Source organism: Puma concolor, chromosome F2 (genome assembly GCF_028749965.1).
Source record: "Puma concolor isolate L17-30 chromosome F2, mPumCon1.1.hap2, whole genome shotgun sequence".
NCBI classification, from domain to species: Eukaryota; Metazoa; Chordata; class Mammalia; order Carnivora; family Felidae; genus Puma; species Puma concolor.
In genome coordinates this window covers 13,988,938-14,002,777 of record NC_141684.1, presented here as the reverse complement: position 1 = coordinate 14,002,777, position 13,840 = coordinate 13,988,938, and the positions used below count along the sequence as shown (strand labels likewise).

At 41.7% G+C, this 13,840-nt stretch overlaps 1 long non-coding RNA gene across 1 annotated transcript in view; it reads left to right on the top strand.

The window, feature by feature from the left end:
- LOC147571839 (uncharacterized) overlaps positions 1-13,840 on the top strand; it is a 254,992-nt gene that overhangs the window by 188,005 nt on the left and 53,147 nt on the right. The gene's annotated exons all lie outside the window — the stretch shown is intronic.

Genomic DNA, 13,840 nt, shown 5'->3' with positions numbered 1-13,840 from the left:
TAACAACTACGGTTGCTAATAACAGAGTCCAATATAATGGCACAAACACATAAAGGTTTATCCACTCACATAACATCCAGAGATAGACAGACCATGGCTGCTCCCAGGGACCCAGACTCCTTCTGTTATGGCACTTACCCTTTCTGGTACATAGCTACATCCTTCATGGTCACAACATCACTGCTAGGGCTCCGGCTATCACATAGTCTTTAATTAGGTACGTTGCTGCCTGGCAGATACTCAATTTTCTATAACAAGGTGGAAGAAAATGAATATTGGGTAGGAAATGCATAATCTATACTACATGATTGTTAGGAGACAATTTCCCATGGGTCTCTTGTGTTTTTATGCATGTTGCAAGCAGAGACACTCCCTCCCTTGTTCAAGGATGTTTGTTTAGCCAACAACTTAGGAAACTATAGATAGTGTCTTCCTCCAGAGCAGAATGTAGGTTTGTTTACTGTCCACTATGATAGAGTTAAAGTCTCTCTGTAGAGCACAGGTTAGGTGTGCTTACTGCCCATTATAAATGATTCTAATTCCCTAAACTCAGTATTCCTCCCCTGTCACACTGCCTACTGTATGTGCGGGCATCACATGGCTCTGTTGGTGGCACCCTTTGGGAATTAAGACTCAGGGAAGTGGCTTAAGAAAATATTACTCGAATTACTCTAGTTACTATTATTGCTATAAGTAGTTAACTGTCCTCTGTCTCTGACCCAGGAGTCGCCTGTCTTCTGCCCACATCCATGAAACTGTGGCAGGCTAACTTGTTAGTCTGCAAGTACAGTAAAATCTCAGGCCCTTCACTCTTCTTGATAATCACCCATAACTTGCTTTGTATGATGTAATATCTAAGGGGCCTAACTCCCAGATGTCTCAAAGAGAGCAGGTGATCAATACATACTGAAATAAAGGAATGAATAAGTGAGAGAAAGCCCCCAAAGGACATTTTAATATATCAGGTCATTTGATCTAAAGGTCCTGGTATTACCACTTAGAAGCCTTATGACCTTCAGCAAAGTCACTTACCCTCCCTTTCCTCAGCTTCATAAACCCGTGGTCTGCATTTACTCCCAACACTTGCTCAACCTTCATTTACTCCCTAACCCACTACTGCTTTTTTGGCTCTGGGCCTCACCGCTTCACAAAACTTCTCTTCCAGGGGCTCTATGACCTACTAACTGCTCTAGCCAGCTGACCCTTTTCACTCCTTATCTTATTCCCTGCTGCTCCGATGACATTTAACTCCTTCAAATTCTTTCTTCCCTTGTCTTTAGTGAAAGCTTTCTCTCCAGGTTTCCCTCAAACCTCCTGGAAGCTATTTCTCTGTCTCCTCGTCCTTTCTTCACCCTGAAATATCTGCATGCCGTAAGTTTCTATCCTATAGCTAGCTTTCTTTCACTCTGTAGAATGAGGTCTCTCCCTGCCCGCCACCTGTTTTTGTTTTTGTTTTTTATAAAAACCATCTCTAATCACCACTTGGGTGCTGAAAACTTTCCAATCTCTATGTCTAGATTGCTCTCCTAAGCACTAGTTTGCTTAAGCACTGTATTTTTAACTCCCCATTCACTCTCTCTCCCTGGATGTCCTATGAGAACTTCAAATGAAAACACATTCAAAGACAAACTTACTTATTTTCTCCCTTTGTCAAACCTGGTGGACCTGAAATCCCTCTCTTGCTTAAAGGTATCAACATCCGTGATATTTTTTCATGTCAGAATCCTTAGCAACTCTTTGGTCAACATTCCTATCCTTCTCATGATTTTCTCATGAATGACTCTCAGAACCCTTGTCTTCCTTTTCCACGGCATCGACATTAATTTGGGCCCTCATTATCTCTACCTTTGGCTCAACCTTCAAGCTGCGTCTCCAGAATGTTCCCCGTGGATCTTAATTCCCAACTACCCATTGGAACGAACCTACAGAACAAAAAAATCTCATTATGCTGCCGCCCTGATTAAAATTCTTTGTTGGCTTTACTTGGTCGGAACAAGAAAAGTGCAAACGGTTTAGATGAGGTACAAGTCCTCTGCACTGCGTCTGTGGCTTGCCTCTCCAGCTTCGTGTCCCATTCCTTTTCATCCCACAGAGTTTGCCTCAGACATAAGGAAATTGTGGACCACTCACAATTTCCAGCATGTGACCTGCTAACTCAGATCTGCATCTCCAGAGACTGATTCTTCTTCCTATTATTCAACCGTCCTCCAAACCCACAGAATCTTGTGTTCTCCAAAACCTAACTCAGCTTGCTCTAGCTCTGGGAGGTTTACCCGGAACTGTCAGACCCTTACTTTGGAAGTGGTTAGTCACTCCATGCCTTGTGCTTCTTTGTTACCTTGAAGAATCTTCTAGCATTTATCATGTCACACTGTTCCTACCTGTTTACAGTCCTGAGTCTACCAATAAAACATTTCTTATTTATCTTTATATGCGCAACATAGAGCACAGATCCAGGCACACAAAAGAGAGTCAATGAAAGTATTTTAGGTGGTAATAAAGCTGGAGAGTTTGAGTCAGACCAACAAAAATCAGTTACTCAAGTAGAATAAAGGAAGGCAGGACAAAATTTACCTTCTTCAGAGTTTGCCTCAAATAAACCCTAGAATGTTCTTGGGCAATATTCACCCTCCTGGGCCCCAAAATAAGAAATCAAGTTCACCAAGGAGGAATGAGTTGGGAATTGTACATGTAAGCAGAGGGTCCACCTCCCAGTCAGTCCCAAGATAAGTCAATAGGGGAAAGGGCAGCCACGGGGCAATGGTTTGTCTTGAACAGCACACATAAAGAACAGTTTGTGCACATTGGGAAACTTCCCAGCTCGGAAGCACAATCTGGCTTAGACGAGGCTGCATGTGAAGAGTAGGAGAGAGAGGATGAGGGGACAGAAGGCTAGGACGGAGCTTCCATTCCAAAACCTGCTCCTTGGGTCCTCGGACAGCTCCCACACCCCTCTGAGCCTCAGCTTCCCCATATGTAAAATGGGAATGACAATTATACCGAGGGTATGCGTTTGTTAAGAGGATTGAAAAAGAAAGTAAGACATGGAATGCTTTCAAAGTGCCCAGAACAGGGTGAATGTTAACTACCATTGATGGTGAAGGCAGAATTAATAACCAGCCTTCTCTAAGCATCACATCCTTCACTTATAAAATGGGGTTTCTCTCCCTGAGTTGTGTGAAGATTAAATAAGCAGCACATGTAAAAAGCACTTCCTAAATTTAAAGCATTATTCAATTGAGAAAGTATTATTGATGCTATTATCATGAGAAATTAAGGGTCGAAAGCTAGCCAAGAGAGGCCAAAGTACTCGTGGGGGTTTAGCTCAGAAGAAAAGAGTGGTACCTTTGTGTAGGAGCAGCCTGAAAACAAAATACACACTGGAGAAGTAAGTACTATTGTTATTTATTTAGTATATTCTAAGGGGCCTTTGTACTTTTTATTAATGTGTTTACTGATTTCTCCCAACAATACATTTTTCAGTTGGTATTACGGTCCTTGTTTTAGACTAACTGGTAGACAGAATATTACATGTGACTTACCAAATGTTCAAGGGGGACTCGACCTTGTTCCAATTATTCTGTAAGAGTTATTCTCCAGTTATTTCTGCTAAAACTGTGACTACAATTGCTGTTTATGTGGTTCGAGCACCTCTCTCCTCTTACAAAATTGCAAGGATTCCTTTAATTGCAAGAGTTAGTTTTAAGTGGCCACAATTTTAAATGACCATTATACACCATGTGTAATGAAAATCCTAAGCAGTCACAGTAATATTAAATAATTACTGTAGTATTAATTGCCAAAAAAAATTACATAGAGAACGACTCACGTGTGTAATGTGCTATAGCTCTGCTGATAGTTTCAGGCCCTCTCTCATTGGGATCAGTGGCCCCCCTAGCTAAATATGACTAAGGGAAGCATCCCCGTCTTTACTCCATTTCAATCCCTCTGCTCCTTCCTTACGCACTTCCTGTAATGTCCACTCCTATCTTTCAGGCTGCACAAAATTTGTATTTTGGATTGCCTACACACACATGGCTGCATCCTGTATTAGCATTTTGACACTAACTACAACGAGCCCAGTCTTTCTGTGGCCACTTTCTCGAGAGTTTACACCGTAGGTGCGGTCTTCACCAAGTTGACTGCAAATACCCACCTGCCTCCTGATATTTCTGCTTGCATGTTCCGCAGGCAACTTAAATTTCACAAGTCTGAATGTCAGCTCATTTTCTTCTTCCCAATGCAGATTCTCTGACTATGTCTTATAACAGCAGATAAAAATCTCATACCCTGGGTAGCACAGACTCCAAATATAGACTGTTTAACTTCTGGCTCCAGTAGTAACTTGCTCTGTCACTTGTGATAAACTATTAACCCTTCTGTGCCTCACTTTCCTCATCTCACATTTATGAGTTAACTCATAGAGTTTTTACAAAGATCAAATAACTTAACATGTAAAACACTTATAACAGTCCTTGGTTCATGGCAATTGCTCTATATACAAGTAGCAACTTAACATGTGAAATTACCGTGGAAGTCCTCCCTACTTGGCCACACCCAGCCCATCACTTGCTAACTCAGTCTCACAACTATATCCATGTCAGCTACCTTTCATTAGCTTTGTTTAAGTCCCATCATCTTTCATCTGAGCCAGTATAACAGGCTCTTAATGGTCCAACCCATTTGTTCATCCATCAGGCAATGAATATATATGTGGTCCTTGTCTTGGAGCTGTCATTGTGCTAGACAGTGGGAAGAATAATGGATCAGATAGGCATAACCTCCTCCTTCTGGTTTTGCCTTCTATAAACCAGAGCAATCCGACAAGTTGTTGTTGTGCTTTGGTCCCCCACCACCCGTCTTCCTGTCAAAGTCAAGACTTCCAACATGCCATCATCTGTCCCTATTTACCATCCTATTCTGTCTACTCCTCATTCCTTGCTTGAACTACAGCTGTAAGCACTGAACTCTATTTCTTACAGAAGATGTCATGTTCCTTCTTTCCTCCGGACCCTTGCACCTGCCATTCCCTCTGTCCCCTCTGACTTCACCCTGTTTATAGCCTTTCCCATAGCTAATTCCTACGGGCTGTTCCATGTTCAGGAGGAAGTTTTCCCTGATCCCCAGATCTGTATTCCCATAGCACATAAAACTGACTCCTAACATGACACAAATTAAGTGGCTTATAAATTCTGGTTTGCTCATCTTCTGTGAACATTTTGGGTATATCTGTTAAGGAAACCTAACTGATTTGACAACTAAACTGAAACTTCAGTGGCTTATAGTCTTACTTATAATGAAAGTGTATTTTCTGCTGATGTTAGCAGGTAGATGCAGGTGTTAGTTGTCAGCAGTTAGCTTTCCACATGTGATTCAGGGAATCATGGTCCCCAAGTCCTCCAGGGGAGTGTGTTCAACCAGCAAATGAGAGAGAGTGGAGAAGACACTATGCTCCATAGGCAGTTGGCCCTAGAAGTCATATTCATCCCTTCCATTCATTCTATTGGCAAGAATTCATTCTGAGACTGAGGAAAGGCTCTGCCAGGACAGCCCCTATCCACCAACAACCCCCATCTCCAGGAGGGAAGCGTATATTTCTGATGGACAGCCAGGCATCTCTGCTAAAGTTGGTAAGTTCCACAAATCCAGAATTATGCCTTGTTTATGTTATTGTTTATTTTCTCTGCCTAAAATAGTGCATAACACAGAGGGGGATCTCAATAAATGTGTGTGAAGTGAAGCAATATTTTACTTCTTTGGCTCTGTCTTGCCCTATTCCTAATTAGGTGGGTATGTGGAGATTGCCTAGACCCCAAATAAATTTTATAATGAGATGTTACCTTTTTAAACCTTATAACAGCATCTTCCAAGTCCCGTGACATGTCAGTTTCCCTCTGCCTCCCTGCCATAAGCATTTGTGGATCACTCCAGGCTATAACAAAAGAGGGGCCATCATGTTCCCTCTGTTTGGTGGTTTAGAGGATGCTTCTTCCCTGGGAAAAATACTGGATTTTCTATTTCCTGAGAGTCACCACCAAAGATCTTTCCCACAGACTGCAGGTTTCTGGAGTGGAGGGAAGGGGTAACTCACCGATTAGTATTTCATTGCAATTCTAGGAGGACTTCATTAGAACTTGAAGGGAGCTCAAAGGGATACTCAAAGACCCTCTGATCTATGGATGGCAAATCCTTTTCATATTATAATACCAACCTCTTAATACACCTACAATAACTATCACTGACCATCCACACTCCCCTACCAAGCCTGTCTGTGGCTTCAGAATGATTGGTTCCACTCCACCTTCTTTTCTTGAAGGTTAAAGAAATTGAAGGGAAAAGAGGTGAAGGGACTTTATAAAGATCATATAGAGGAAGTTGGTAGGAGAGCTGAAACCAAAATTTAAGGATTTAAAAAAGCATAAGGTCAGTGCTTTTTAAAAAATTCTTACCACTTAGAAACAGAACATCTAAAGCAAAAGGAGCCACTCCGGAAGCCTTGCAGTGGGTTGGGTGAGTGGATGTGGCCAAGTGCCTGAAGACAAATTTTGTGTCTCATAATTTGACCGAGGGCATGCTCTGGGATTTAAGAAGGTCTTGAATTTTGGATTTACAACATGCTCATTCATTTCCCCATGGCACCAGATTGCCATGGAATGTGGTTAAGATCCTGAGCCCCAGAAACAGGCAGGTAGGTATTTCAGAGTCTAATCAGACATTGAGTGGCTGGGTGACCTTGGCAGGTTGGCACCCTGTCCCAAGCCTCAGTTGTTTTCTCTGCATGATAGAGAATAGAGCCTTTGAGGTAAGATTAGACAACTCATGTAAAGTGTCAAACTCAGTACATGGTGGGTGGGGTGTTATAGCTACTGCCTTTATGCCCCGCCTGGGGTATCTACACATTGTCAGAAAAAAAAAAAAAAAAGGTTGTATTAGCAGCTTAAGATGATGAGAAGAGTACCTCTAGGGTCTCCAGCAACTTAACTCTAATCCTGCCCATTCTGCTGTCAATTGTTTTGATCTTGCCGAGTCACTTTGCTCTCTGGTCCTGAGTTTTCTCACCTATCAAGTGGAAAGATTAGAGAAAATTCTCAAAGTTCTCTTTCATCTCTGAACGCCTATGATTCTATGTCCTCTCACTATCAGAGTCCCCCAGAATTACGTTCCTTGAGCAGTTCTCCTCCGTTGAGAAAACATTATGAGGGCTACTGCCCAGGTTTATTTTGGGTGCATGGCCAGTCACCCTTGCACTTGGCATTTGAGATGAATCTCCATGAGCAAAGTGTGCTCCAAGTATGACTTCAGCTTGCTGGCCCAACAAAGCCGCTGGATACTGCCAACAGGAATGGAGAACTGTTCCAGCCATGAGACAACTGTTTTGTTATAATTCATGGACTTAGGGATGAGGGGCGTGTCCCTGGGACATATCCTTGTGCCCACCCCAGGGAGGTCATCCTAGGTAAAGGCACTCTAAAGAGAAACATTGTGAGAAATACGTGGCAGAACTGTAGTCTCCAACTGCAGGCAAATCACCACCACAAACAGGGTGAAGAAGTAGCAAAGTACCATTAGATGTGTAATGGAAGGTAAATACTTTTGTCATTCCTTTCTGGATCACAAATCACCCTGTGCCAAGAATGGTTCCTGGGTGCTGAACATACAGGCATGACAAAGATACAAAAATGGAGTCCCTGTTTTTAAGATCACAGTTCACTAGGGCAGGTATACCAGTAACTAAGAGGATCTTATCACTACAATACACAGTCACCTGCAGATCAAAATTATAATTTTGGCAAAAAGAATTGGTGCCTACTTCAGATTATAGATGGGAACAATAAATTGTCCAGAATCGGTAAGCAGGGCCTCCCTTAGAGGAACAAAATTCAGGGGTACCTGGGCGGATCAGTGGGTTAAGCATCTGACTTCAGCTCAGGTCATGATCTCACGGTCCATGAGTTCGAGCTCCGTATCGGGCTCTATGCTAACAGCTCAGAGCCTGGAGCCTGCTTCGGATTCTGTGTCTCCCTCTATCTCTGCCCCTCCCCGGCTCGCACTCTGTGTGTCTGTCTCAAAAAAATAAATGTAAAAAAAGATTTTTTAAAAATTTTTTAAACATTAAAAAAAAGAAGAACAAAATTCAAATCACATTCACCTTGCCAGTGGCAACTTCCCCTCAAAGACAGATACAGGAGCCTAAGGTCTGGCTGTATTGAAAGAAAAGAGAGATAAGACCTAGAAGAGGGAGAATCACCAAGGGATAAGGAATTGTGTTGTTTCTGATTTGGTGGTGTGGAAGTTGCTAGAAACACTCCTTACTCAGGTGCCGAGATTAGTCTATGCTCCTAGCTGTGTGTGAAAACTGACAGACCTAACTGCTAGAGCTGTATTACTTTTAGCTCTAACTTAGTGGGTATTTCCCTCCTAGACTGTAGCTCCTTGGGGTTTTCTGGATCTACTTTTTTTTTTATTCCTGGACCTACCTATGCACTATGTATAGCTGTAAAAGCCAGGGAAGCTTCTTATCTCATCTTATGTCACCTAAGCCATGCTGGAGTAATAATAAACACTAATATCTCAGGGACTTAACACAAGTTTCTCACCCACATCACAGCCCAACGGGAGTTGGGTTCCTCGCCATCATCCTGAAATTCTGCTCCTGGAACTCATGTCCTTCTACATTGCCTTGGAAAGGAAGAAAGAGCTGGAGGGTCAAGGTTTTAGAGGCCCTACCTGGAGTGGCTTATGTCACTTCCATGTACATTTATTGCCCAAAACTCAATCATATGACCCCATATACAGTGGAGGTTGGAACTTGTCTTCTGACATTCCCAAGAAGAGAAAACGGTGTGGGGGAACACATGGCATCTGTTCTCGCTATACTCCTCTGTCGTATATGCTTCCCCCAAACGTTTCTCTAATCGTTTGTTACAATGTCCCAAGCCCTCTATGTTTTCTGCAGATGAGACTTGAATATGTGTGTTTCTGTTCTGATTTGAAACAGTCCATCATTACTACAGTCTCCTTGGGTATTGTTCTGCCATTTCTCCAGCCTCCACTGCCTTATGTCGCTGTTCAGCCAGAGCTTCTCTATAGGACACCAAGTTGTTATAATGTCTGTGGTGGCCATTGGAGCTGTGGTCTTCCCTGCAACTAGATTTTTGACATAAGCTTCCAAGGCCAATTCCTGTTTATCCATCCGCATCTCTATGCCATAGAGAGCACATTGAAGTAAGACCAAACCAGTAAGACTCACCTTCTACCTCAGGGCACTTAGGGTCACCTGGAGACCCCAAAGTTCACAGCAAGGAAAGCAAGGGAAACTTGGGCAGGTCTGTACTGCTGATTATCCAGCTATTATACAGGTGAAGGGTATAGGAGGCCTCCAATTTTATACATTATTGATATAGAAAGGTGTGCATTCATTGTACCACAGTCTTTATAGGGAAAAACTCCAGCTACAGTAATAGGAGCCCATTAGATGATACTGTAATGTAGGAAGGAGATGTTTTCATGAGGGCAACAATATATGAACTTGAAATTTTAATAAAGAGTAAGATTTTGCCAAGTTGCATCAGGAAAAGGGGAAAGAAGAAAGTATAGTCCAGGCAAAGGAATAGGTTTTATCATGGAATTATGAAAACACAGATTCCTTACCCCTCAGGAATAATCTGAGGGTCAAAAGCTAAACTGTTTACCGCAACAGAATTCGATGACCTTCACAGTGACTTATTGGAACTCCAGACTCACCAGTTCTTGAGGCACCCTTGCAAAGTGGCCATCAGTGGTCTGAAGGAAAAGGCAGAGCAGAGGAGGTGGGGATACTGACCATAAGCTGATTTGACCTCCAAAAGGTCTGCCGGTGGTCTTGTGTTGAGTCACTAGAACAAGCTTGCGCTAGAGAGTCCGTGAAGAGCCATAAGGAGAGCTGTTCCTCTCTCGGTGGGACAAGGTGGACAGAGAGTCTTCTCCAATCATAGAAGAAAGAAAAGACTTTTGGGCAGTGATTCAGAACAATCATAAAGAGGAAGAAGAAGAAGATGATACCTGCTCTTCACATGCCTTTCAGAATGGGATTTTTGTTGACTCTTCTTTCAAGTAACATGAAGCAAGGGCACCATCTTTCACTGAACACTCAGCACTTCATGGGTTGACCCTCACAACAACTCTCAGAGTAGGCACCAAGCTCTCTATCCTATTGATAAGGTAACTGGGACTCTGAATGCATAAAGTACTTGTCCATGATCTCACAGTTTTTCTGAGGTAAACCAGGATCACACCCGTGATGCCTTGAGTCCAAAGCCCAGGCTGTGTTCACTAAGTGGCCAGAATGAGCTACTGTACATTCTGAGAGCCTGACAACAACCGAGAATGAAAATGAATCTCCTTGGCAGGTTTTCTGTTGCCTTAAAAGGATGATATGGGAGAAGGATAGTTAAGGTATCAGAGAGTTAATCTAAAGTCAGGGTTTCCTTCCCTGTCAGGAAGGGACCAGGGAGCATCCTCCAGCTTTTTCTCTAGAACATATTCTAATGAACTTTCTTTCTACTTGGCTTCTAGTCTTATTTTAATTTCTGGGTGCAGTGGCTTTTCATTCTGAGCACATGGCATCATTCCAGCCTTCAGGTCACCCATTTGCCCCAGCAGAGTGTCTTGAGAGCTTAAACATTCAATGTGGCAGAGGAAAGGTTAGCACCAATTTCCTTTGCTACCAGAAGAATTTGCTTCCCAGATACTGAACAGGAAAGTTCATTGCATTCATATGGCAGCTTACTTGTTCCTCTTGCAAAATGGAACAAGACATAGTATTTAGTTACCAGCTGATTTCTTCTGTAAATGCATGAACACTTTGTGAATTTGACTAAACTAACATTTATTGTGAGTCCACTGTGCAATAACCATTGTGCAATATGAGGAAATACAAAAATTAATAAAACAAAGTCTGCACTCAAAGCTGCACAGTTCGGTTGGGTAAAGTCTGTAAGTAAGTGAATAGCAGTGAGTTTGCTTTACAGGTCATTGGGGGACTATCAGTAAGTCCTAAATTGGCTGATTGCTAAAGTAATGGAGTCTTTTTTAGGTATAGCTATTTCTTACCCATCAAGTGTGACTTTGGTGGCTACAGAGAGACGTGCCTTGTGTTAGTTTTGCTACTGCCACTGCTCTTTTCTAAGAACAGAATGGCACATAACCATCGATAATGCCAGAATTTGTTGGGTACTTGTTACAAACCAGGTGTTAGAACTGTGTCTAATAGCGAGTAAACACTCAGTTGATGTCATTATTATTATAGAACTTTAGTTATTACCCCAATTTTCTGGTAAAGAAACTGAGCCCAGAGTGTTAATTGATTTGCCCGAATCACACAAGGAGATCTGTGAATCCATCTGATTATTCCTAAGCTTGTTTTTAAGCTTTATTAGGGCTGATCCAGGGATAGTTTAGCACCTGCTTAAGTACGATATTTCTGAGCTCTGTAGCCAAATCCCTGTGTTTTCAACAAAGTCTCTATACTCCGGCTGACATGAACTCCACCAATTCCTCAGCTCTACGTGAGCTCTGGCAGTTTTTCAACTTAGGGTTGCCTGATAATTCTTCTTTCCACAAGTTGCTCTTTGCTCAACCTCATGGAGTTCCATCCCCTGCATATAGAAATTCCTATTCACGGTGTCAAAGAGGACTCTGCAGATTTCTGAAGCACTTGGTCTTCTCCAGTACTTTCCCCCAGCAAATCCCAGCTACCTTTACTTCTTCCCCAAATGATCTCTTCCTTGTAACTCAGGAGACTTCCAGGCTGTTTCAGAGCCTGCCTCTTGCCCACAGTTCATACATCATCTTTAAAAGGGGAAAAGCCAGGAAGATTTTAGAGCTAACCTCATTTGTGTCCCCTATTTGGGGGATCACAGTCCTACACTGCCTATTGTCCAGCATTTGAAAATTGTTGTTTCAAATATTTCATACATTTTTTTAGTGGTTTGTGATAGAAAGGTAAGCCTGAAGAGTTACTTCCTCATGGCTGACAGCAGATGGTCTCCTGTCACACAAAAATATTCCTGGTGTACTGAATGGGAAAAAAAAAGTACATTTTAATGAAACATGCACAATCTAGTCCCATTATGGAAAAATATAAATATATATTAGGAAAAGATCTGAAAATACAGACATGAAATGTTAATAGCAGTTTCTAGACGGGTAAGAGTGTAGACATTTTACTTTTCCTTCTTTTGGTCTCTGATCATAAACATACATCTCTGAAGTAACATAAAAAGCAGAGCTTTAGGGAAAATTAAATGATAAAATATACAGCGCTCAAAAGAAAAATTATAACTAATATATGCCATCTATATTCATCATTAGAGTTGAGTGGTGGCAATCAGAGTCAAGGATATCCTACTAGAAAACTTAATGGCACTATTTATTCATCCAAGAATTAGTTACTACTCTTTAATTTCATTCAAATTTGTCTTTTTCTCAGCCTTAAAAATTTTGACCAAAGTCATCCTTAATCATTCAACAACAGCTTCCTAAAATTTCTATGATGGCTTCTCCTTACCGAGTTTCTGTGGAAAGTTGCTCTTGACACGTTAGTCCCTTCAAGCTAAAAAATGTTTTCAGTTGTGTCAGTCATTTGTTTAAAATCTGCTCTTACTTTTTCTCTCCCACTCTGTCCTGTTCTACCCTGAGAAGAAAGGAAGTTGAAATTTGCCAGTATCCATCAGGTCCTTTTGTCTTCCATATACTTTGTCTTATTTGATCCAGAATACCCTACAAAGCATTTCTAATTTCTTTCTTTCTTTCTTTAATTTATTTAATGTTTATTTTTGAGAGACAGAGAAGGACAGCACACGAGTGGGGGATGGGCAAAGAGAGAGAGATACACACACAGAATCTGAAGCAAACTGTCAACACAGAGCCTCATGCAGAACTCAAACTCACCGACCGTGAGATCATAACCTGAGCCGAAGTCAAATGCTTTAACCGACTGAGCCCCCCCAGGCACCCCTCTAATTTCTATGTGATAGATATGGAAACTAAAGATCTCAAGAGGCTAAAGGACCCTCCCCAAACTGTACAACTAGTAAGCAATGGAGCCAGGACTGATCTCTGGACTCCAGATGTACTTTTCAATTTACTGAGAGACTACTATATAAGAATTACATAGAATTTTACCTTCCCCAGTCCCTACACCTGTTTCTGCCAGGGTTTTATAATACGCTAGCCAGTTCATTCACACACAAAAAGATGTGGCTGCGTCCTCTTCAAATCAAGTGTCTGGGTACAACACTGTGTAGCATACATACCAAAATAGAGTGATTATCTTGGTCCCTGAACAAGTCTTATATTCAGATTTGTGATGTCATGTTTATTTGGGTCATTATCTCCCCTCTGCTTCTATACAGTTTGGCTCATTAATGTGTATCATCTTTTCTTGGAAAACATTTACTTAGTAAATGATATGCTTGGAATCCTGGTTATACAGTGGTAATACTCAATTTCTACCCTCAAGGTGCTCAGAATCTGATGTGAAGACACACATAGCATGGAATAAATGATGTTAGAAGTAGGCACGGAGTGTCATGGGTGCACAGAGAAAGGACCCCTTATTTAATCTGGAAAGGAGATCAGAAATGCTTTTCGAAGAAGATCATGACAGAGTCAAATCTTGAGAGATAAGTAAGGCTAGGTCAGTGGCTAGATAGGGATGAGGATTATTGGGAATATCATGCAAAAATGCTTGTAAGCATGAAAAACATGATGTATTTGAAAGCATGTATTTAAGCATGTAAATCTGGTTGAAGAAAAAGTTATGGTAGAATGGTGAGGAGGGTGGAAAATTTGGAACAAT